The sequence below is a fragment of the Carya illinoinensis genome, chromosome 10 (assembly GCF_018687715.1).
Source record: "Carya illinoinensis cultivar Pawnee chromosome 10, C.illinoinensisPawnee_v1, whole genome shotgun sequence".
Classification (NCBI taxonomy): Eukaryota; Viridiplantae; Streptophyta; class Magnoliopsida; order Fagales; family Juglandaceae; genus Carya; species Carya illinoinensis.
Window position 1 is genome coordinate 35,431,892 of NC_056761.1, and position 9,017 is coordinate 35,440,908.

Below are 9,017 nucleotides of genomic sequence, written 5' to 3' on the forward strand. Positions count from 1 at the left end.
CACTAAACCACTGGTTTCTATTCGTTTCTCTCATCTGCGAGACAAGCTCAACGTGAGATCTCCCCCGTTGAACTTGCAGGGGCGTGATAAGGATAAGACCAATTCAAATTCAAAACTTTAAATGACAGCAGCAGCTTCGAGTTCAACTTCATCCCAACGTCTTCGGATACCGTCGTCCCAAGCCCAAGTTTATAGGAGATAGCGTTATCACTCTTTGAATATTTGAACTTTGTAACTAAGTCTATCTTGTAAACAATTTACTATATATATATATATATAACTCTCGGCAGCCATTCAAGGCAGAGAGTACAACGCAGAAATTCATCCTCTGTTTTAGACAGAACATTCATGTCTGTATAATATCGGGAAAAAGAAGACTGCAACAAAGAGCAAATTATGAAAACTTGAAAATCAATCAGGTGAATATGGTGATGCAACAATGACTACATTATAAACGCAAGTGGAGAAAGAAACCACTTGATCGGGTGCATCTTGACAAGGTAACTAGATCTTCTTTTTTATTTTTTTAAAGAAGAGGACGATATCCTGTAAATTTTATTTATCAAGCCTCATATATATGGTGGAGGAAACCTTGGTAGCATGCCCCGTAACAAGGTAACATTTGCTTATTTGGCAGACAAGCCACTAGACAGTTGTTCTCATTTCTTAATGAACTCAGTAGCAGCTTCATTCACTTATTTGGCTTGACCTGTACAAGATAACCTACTTTCTTTAAAAGCAATGACAATCACGTATAAAGAAGAAAAAGCACATAATAAAAAGAAAAGAAAAGAAGGATTATTATTGATACCGACAGAGAGATTCCATGGTGCCACAAGGATAGCCATGTTCAAGGTGACCTTGTACATACAAAGTCTCCGAGCTTGACCTTCTTGTATTCGTATTTTAACGATTCACATGGAAGACCTTGGGTCTTCTATCAAGTATGGATTATCATGACATTCTGGAATATGTTAAGTGTTACTAAATCTTAGAAGTGGTGCCTATGTTATTATGCATTACATCGATTAGCCAACTAATCATATTCGATCATTTATGCAGCAGGGTCTCTAGTTAGAAATCAATAGTCATATTTACAGGAGGAACCCAAAAGGATATTAGAAAAACACCAAGATTATTAACCAGTCCAACTCTCAAAAGTGTGCATGCTGGAGGTGATGTCTGTCCAGAATTTGCACCTTTCACAAGCAGGCAAATACTTATGTAAAAAAAGAAAAAAGAAAATTTGCAAGCCAAATTTGCAGAGATCACAACAATGTAAGTGCATGAATGATGCTTTCCAGTACCATGAAAAGTTCCACTGTGAAAGAAATCCATACAAATTTGAATATCCTCTGAACCTAAATTTTAGTGAGGAAACAAGCTGAAAATAGAAAAAGCAAAGCCCTCTCTCTGGCTCTGAAGGTTGTTCTGATGCAACTTTGAAGGAAAACGAAATACCTACCTGAAACATGAGAAGGTGCACAGCTCTCCACCGTTCTTGCTGGAATTTTTATGATTGATGATCCTATCCCAAGTCCAAAATGAAATCTAACCAAATGTGAAGGCCGATGATGAGAGAAAGATCACAGGATAGAGCACGCATCGTGTATGCAAGTCATTTTAAGTGGTGGAAAAAAATCATGGAACATAGTGCTACTGATTTCTTCATATTGTAGAAATAACAATCAATACTTTGAATTTACATGATGAATTTTATCAACCCAATAATATACTTTAGTTGCCGACCATGAGAGAAAGCCCCAACCAGCCAAAGAGAGCCATGTCCACTAATACAAACTGATCCCTATACTGCAAAACCTCAAAAAGCAACTATATTTTAGTTCCACAATTCTATCTAAGATCTTGCACAAAAAGGCCATGATCTACGCTCTCAAACAAAAGCTTTCGGAATCAGCGACCTCTGGATAGAACAGATTCTGCAACAAAAGAGGAACGAACAGCTGCATTGTCCACAGAAGCCTGATATGCCAAGTAAAAATCATCGAAATTTTTGCAATGTGCAAATGCTAAGCTGCTGGCACAAAACTCTGGAGGAGGAGGAACATCGGCCTCCAAGTACTGCACAATTTGGCGCATGCTAGGCCTAGCTGTGGGTGTCGAATGAGAGCATAACAACCCAAGTTTCAATACCATTTCTACTTCCTCTGCCACATACTCTTCCCCCAAATTTGGATCCCTTGCCTCAAGAATATCGCCTCGTTTCCAATGAGAAAATACCCAATTAACCAAAACCACATCCTCCGTTGGCCTACGTTTATCTATTGGTCTTCTTCCACAAGCAACCTCAAGCAAAAAGGCCCCAAAAGCAAACACATCAGTGCTTGTTGTGGCCTTACCGCCTCTAAAATTTTCCGGTGCAAGATACCCCATAGTTCCTGCCAGATGGGTAGTCTGAGGATCTGTTCCATGGTCATATAATCTTGCAAGACCGAAGTCTCCTAATCTACCATTCAGCTCACCATCGAGCAAGACATTACTGGCCTTCACATCTCTGTGAACAACTATTTGCTCCCATTGTTCGTGTAGATAAAACAGCCCCGTTGCTACACCTTTTACCACTCAAAATCTCTGGCTCCAGCAAAGGGTGACTTTTGGTTGGCCAAATAGGTACTTGTCTAGGCTTCCATTGGGCATGTATTCGTACACCAAAAGCAGCTCTTCCTTGCGTCGGCAATAGCCCCATAGCGAAACTAAATTCCTGTGGCGAAGCCGACCAATGCTCACAATTTCTGCCACCAATTCTCTCATGCCCTGCCTTGATTCATGGGAAACCCTTTTCACCGCAATCTCAATTTTTGAAGTAGGTAGTACCCCTCTATATACTCTATGAAACAGAGTATTTGTAGAAGAATGAATATCGAATCAATTGAATTACTTTAAAATGTACAGAAATGAGCTATTTATACATCTGATATATTCTAACTAAATTAACTGTCATTAGCAAGCTATTTGGCTGCATGTGATTTCAATTCTAATTCCTTGATATGGTTATTTATATTCCAATACCCCCCTCAAGATGAGAATGTATATTAATCATTCCCATCTTGCGAATCAGATGATGAAAACTTAGAGAACCAAGAGGCTTGGTTAAGATGTCTGCAATCTGATATTTGGATGGAATATGGATGATATTGATGAGGCCTTCTTGCAGCTTCTCTCGAACTAGGTGGCAGTCCGATTGTATGTGCTTGGTCCTCTCATGTTGGACAGGGTTTGAGGCTATAGCAGCAGTTGGTTTGCTATCCGTGTAGAGTAATGCAGCTTCAGAATGTTGAATATTTAAATCAGCCAAAAGATAAACTAACCATTGTAGTTCACAAGTGGTAGAAGCCAATGCCCTATATTCAGATTCAGCAGAGGATCTACTGACAGTAGGTTGTTTCTTTGACTTCCAGGAAATAAGTGAGTCACCTATGAAGATTGCAAACCCAGTTATACTTCTTCTTGTATCAAGGCAACCTCCCCAGTCACTGTCCGAGTACCCTTTCAGATGTAATTGTGAATTGGCAGCAAGAAATATGCCTTGTCCAGGTGTGGCTTTGATGTATCTGAGAATTCTATGAGCTGTTTGAAGATGACAAGTAGTTGGACTAGCCATGAATTGACTTAAGGCTTGAACTGAATAAGCCAAATCTGGTCTGGTAATTGTGAGATATAGCAGACGACCTACAAGTCTTCTATATGCAGCAGGGTCTGTTAGTAATGGAGAGGAATCATGAGCTGACAGTTTAAGGTTTGACTCCATGGGGAATGCAACTGGTTTAGAGGCAGATAAACCACTGTCCTGTAATATGTCAAGAGCATATTTTCTTTGACATAAACTAATGCCCTTTTTGGATCTAGCAACTTCAATGCCCAAAAAATACTTCAGTTCACCCAAGTCCTTTATTGTGAATGAATCATGTAGGTACTTTTTGACAATAGCAATCTGTTCAAGACTATCTGAGGCCAAAATCACATCATCAACATATATAAGAAGTACCATGAAGCTGTTGGCAGTCTGTTTAATGAATAAAGATGAATCTGATTTTCCTTGGCTAAATCCAAACTGAATCAAAGAAGTTGACAGCTTTGAGAACCATTGTCTCGAAGCCTGTTTTAATCCATATAAACTCTTTTTGAGTTTGCATACTCTAGGATCATTAGGAGAAGCAAATCCGGGTGGTAGCTGCATATAAACTTCTTCATTCAAATCTCCATGCAAGAAAGCATTGTTTACATCAAGTTGATGTAAATGCCAATGCTTAATTGCTGCTACAGCCAATAAAATTCTCACTGTTGTCATCTTTGCTACAGGAGAGTATGTGTCAAAAAAATCAAGTCCTTCTTGTTGGGTGTAACCCTTTGCCACTAGTCTAGCTTTGTATCTCTCAACACTACCATCAGCCTTAAGTTTAATTCGGTAAACCCACTTACAACCTATTGCAATTTTGTTTGGAGGTAGGATAGCAAGTTCCCAAGTTTTGTTGGTTTCAAGAGCTTTTATTTCTTGTGCCATAGCATGTTGCCACTCGATTGAGAATTGGCTTGTTTGAATGTTTTAGGTTTAGAAATGGAAGTAATAGCAGTAGTGAAAGCTTGATGTTTAGGTGACAGTTTTGATTTGGAAAGAAAGGAAAAAATGGAATAAGGCTTACCAGAGCAGTAGCAGGAAGATGATTGAGATTCTGCATTTGTCTTGGTCAGATTACCACAATAATATTCCTGCAATTATGTAGGTAGATGTCTAATCCTTTCAGACCTTTTGAGAACAGGTAAATTTTCTGAGGAAGGATTGTGATCAGTATTCGAAATAGGTAAATTTTCTGAGGAAGGATTTTGATCAGTATTTGAAATAGGTAAAACTGCATCTGAGGAAGGATTGTGATCAGTATCTGAATAAGGATTTTGATCAAAAACTGCATTTATAGGTGCTGGTATAGAAGAATTTGTACTGATATGGTTCTTTGTGTAACAAAAAATGTTAGGAGCATTAGGAAGTATGTAGGATGTATGCTTAGGAGAAGGGACAGATGGAAAAATTGATTCATGAAAAACAATATTTCTAGAGATAAAGGTTTTGAGAGTTGTTAAGTCTAAAACTTTATATCCTTTAATGTTGGGGGGATAGCCTAGGAAGATGCATTTTGTTGCTCTAGGCTGAAATTTCCCTCGATTAGCTCTAAGAGTACTTGCAAAACAAAGACAACCAAATACTTTGAAGTAGTTATAATTTGGTTGGGTTTTATGCAAGAGAAAATATGGTGTCTGGTTGTTGAGAATCTTTGAAGGGGTACGATTGATAATATGTGTAGCAGTGAGGACAGAATCAGACCAGTATGTAATGGGCAGTTTTGACTGAAAGAGAAGAGCTCTAGCAACAGCTAATAGGTGTTGATATTTTCTTTCAACCCTACCATTTTGTTGGGGAGTTTCTACACATGACAAATGATGAAGTATGCCATGCTTTTGATAGAATTCAGGCATGTTAAATTCTTGTCCATTGTCTGTCTGAATGACTTGAACATTTGTGTTGAATTGTGTTTGAACATAAGCGATGAAATTGGCAAGTAATACTCGAGTATCAGATTTAGCTTTCATTAAGTAAAGCCAAGTGAATCTTGAACAATCATCTACAATTGTAAGAAAATATGTGTAACCAGAATGGGAAACTGTAGAGAAAGGATCCCAAATATCATAATGCAAAAGCTGAAAAGTTTTATTTGAATGAGTGTTGGATACAGGGAAAGGGAGTTTCTTCTGTTTGGCTAGTGGACAGATTTCACATACATGATTTTTGGAAGGTGTTACAGAAGAATCAATGGAAGTAATGACTTGTAATCTTGTAAAAGGAATATGTCCTAACCTAAGATGCCATATATCAGAATTGACATTACAAGTATTGGCTGAAATAGAAAAAGATTCATTGAATGAATTTGACATCTTAGTATTTATTGCAGCAGAACATTGTAATTGGTAGAGGCCTGACTTGACTTCAGTAAGCCCAATCATCTTCCATTTGTTGAGGTCCTGCAAAATACATTTAGATTGAAAGAAAAACAAGCCAATTGAATTATCTTTTGCCAATCTAGAGACAGAAATTAGATTGACATTGAATGCAGGAACATATAGTGCATCATGGAGAGTAATATCAGATGAAAGAGTAACCTGACCAGTGAATATTATGGGAACAGTTTGGCCATTTGGAAGATGAACCTTAGAGTGTTCAGTTGGCATTTTTATCGATGTAAAGAAAGTAGGACAACAGATCATATGATCTGTTGCTCCTGTATCTAGAATCCACGTAGATGAGTTCTTTGATGTTGAAACTATGTTACAGATAGAAAATATACCTGAGGTTGAAGCAGCATTAGCTATTGGAGTGAGGTTTGAGCTAGACAAGCTATTTGCAAGAGTGATCAAATTTTGGATTTGCTCTTGAGAAAAAAATGTATGGGGATTACTTGCATCCTGCTCCAAAGTAGAAACATTGTTTGCAGTGGGCAACCTTTGAGTATAATTTCCAGGCTGTGCAGTGGAAGTGAATCTTTTGCCTCGAGGACCCTTCCATCCAGGTGGATATCCAATAAGTTGGAAACATTTGCCTGCAAGATGACCGGAGTATCCACAGTGTGAACATACAACATCTGTCTTAGTTCTTGGCTTTTGAGTCTTGAAATTATTATTCAAGTATTGCTTCTGAGGTTGAGAAGCAAGCATTGCATGTGACTCAAGTGATACACCAACAGAGTTAGACAAAGTTCTTTGGCTTTCTTCTTGCACCAATATAGAGAAGACCTTGCTCATTGAAGGTAATGGAGATTGCAATAGTAATTAACTACGTAGAGCTGCAAAAGGATCATGTAATCATACCAGAAACTTCATTACATAATCGGATTGCTGACGATCAGTGAGATTCTTCAAGATTTGACAAGAACATTTATCAAGATTACCACAACGATAAACTGGAATTGGCCTGTAACTGATATATTCATCCCACAAAGCTTTAAATTCACTGAAATATTCAGTGACCGATTTTGATTCTTGAGATATAGAACTGAGTGATTTTTCCAGGGAAAATACCCTTGGACCATCACTACGAAGATAGCGGGTTTTAAGTTCTTCCCAAATTTCAAAAGCAGAGGTGAAATAAAGCAAACTACCACGAATTTCTTTTGCTATTGAATTTATCAACCAAGATAGAACTAGGTTATTTGCTCTTAGCCAAGCAATTTGAATCATGTGATTACCAGAAGTTGGATGAGGCAGACTACCATCAATGAATGCTATTTTGTTCTTCACAGTTAGGGCGATGGAAATTGATCTACTCCATGCAACGTAATTTTCTCCAGTGAAAATTTTCGAGACTAACAGTGCTCCAGGATTGTCAGAAGGATGAAGATAGTAAGGACTTGATGAATCATCAGATGGATTTGTCGGTGTCCAAGGAGAATCTGCCATAGAAGCAGCAGGATCTTCAGAAGTTGCCATAGAAGCAAATCAAGAAATGTGAGGTTTGCAGCGGAAGATGCTATATGGACGATGATACCATGTAAATTTTCTATGAACTTGGAAACAGAGTATTTGTAGAAGAATGAATATCAAATCAATTGAATTACTTTAAAATGTACATAAATGAGCTATTTATACATCTGATATATTCTAACTAAATTAACTGTCATTAGCAAGCTGTTTGGCTGCATGTGATTTCAATTCTAATTCCTTGATATGGTTATTTATATTCCAACATACTCTACCAAATCCACCACTTCCCAATAGCTCTTTTTCCCTAAATCCACCTGTGGCGATATAAAGATCTTTGTATGTGAATCTGTGAGCCCCATAGTCAAGCTCCCAATCTTCTTGCAATTCTGCAAACTGCCTCTTCCTTCGTACGACAGAAATTAAAATTATAATTGCTCCCACGGCTAAACTAACTATAATCACGGGCAACCCAATTGTAAAAAACTTTGATCTCTTTTTACCTCCTGACTGAGGAACACCGAGAAGTGGGGAGACGGGAAGCCGAGAGCGATCAAGTTTTGGAGCCTGGCCATTGATTCTAAAGCTCCATCCCACAATATAATGTTTTGCAACCAATTGTCCATTTGCGGAGGAGAAGCCAATATACATGTTCTTGTAAATTATTGGTGAAAGATCACAGTTTAAAGACAACAGCGGATTTTCGGGTTTTGTGGCATTAATTGGAGCTAAAGTAACAATGATTCGCTTCTCGATACCATCATATTCCACCCAAACTTGCATTTGGTGGCCACCGACAAGGTCTAAAGAACTCGCCACTCGGCTATTGTCGTCAACGTAATACTCTACTGGAGCAGATATATTGGATGTCAACCCATTTATATCAATCCCAACATGGTTATTATTGATGTCTTCAAACTCCTGGTTCTTGAATGTATCAAGCTCTATGGCAACCACATGATTACTGGGATTACCATTATTGGTATAATTAAAAAGGCCAAGGTGCTGGGAAGAAGATCCTCCTGGTAGCCCTCTTGTTGGAGCAATCACTAAAGCAACCCCATGACCGCCTCGAATTGAATGGTCAGGATTAGGAATGATGGCAAAGACAAAAGTGGAGGAGAAGGAGAAAGCATTGCCATTTGAAGAGTTCTTGAAGCTTATTGGACTGGGATAGAATGCATGACCAGTTTGGAACGTGGTCGTATTGGTGAGCTCCAAAAGACCATCAGAAGTTATATTGGCCATGCCGTATAGGCTTAGATTCGCCGATCTAAACCCATGGTAGCTGAAGCTGGTATCTTGAGAGGCTACTAAACTAAGTATCAGTATAAGAGGCATCGCTATTATTAGGTTGGGAGACATGGCCATATTTTGGATGCACCTCTCTCCTGATCTCACTCTGATTTCCCGATTCCATTTTCGCAAGCTTGACACAGAAACATATTGATGCTAGCCGCCATTGGAGACCAACAATGGGCAAGATCACTCGAAAGCTAAATCGGTCAACTTTTGCAACTTGTCTTAGTTTC

General features: G+C 38.5%; 1 pseudogene; it reads right to left on the reverse strand.

Annotated features, from left to right (window-relative positions):
• Nucleotides 1–1,300: 1,300 nt before the first annotated feature.
• On the reverse strand, nt 1,301–9,017 carry LOC122278154 (annotated as a pseudogene).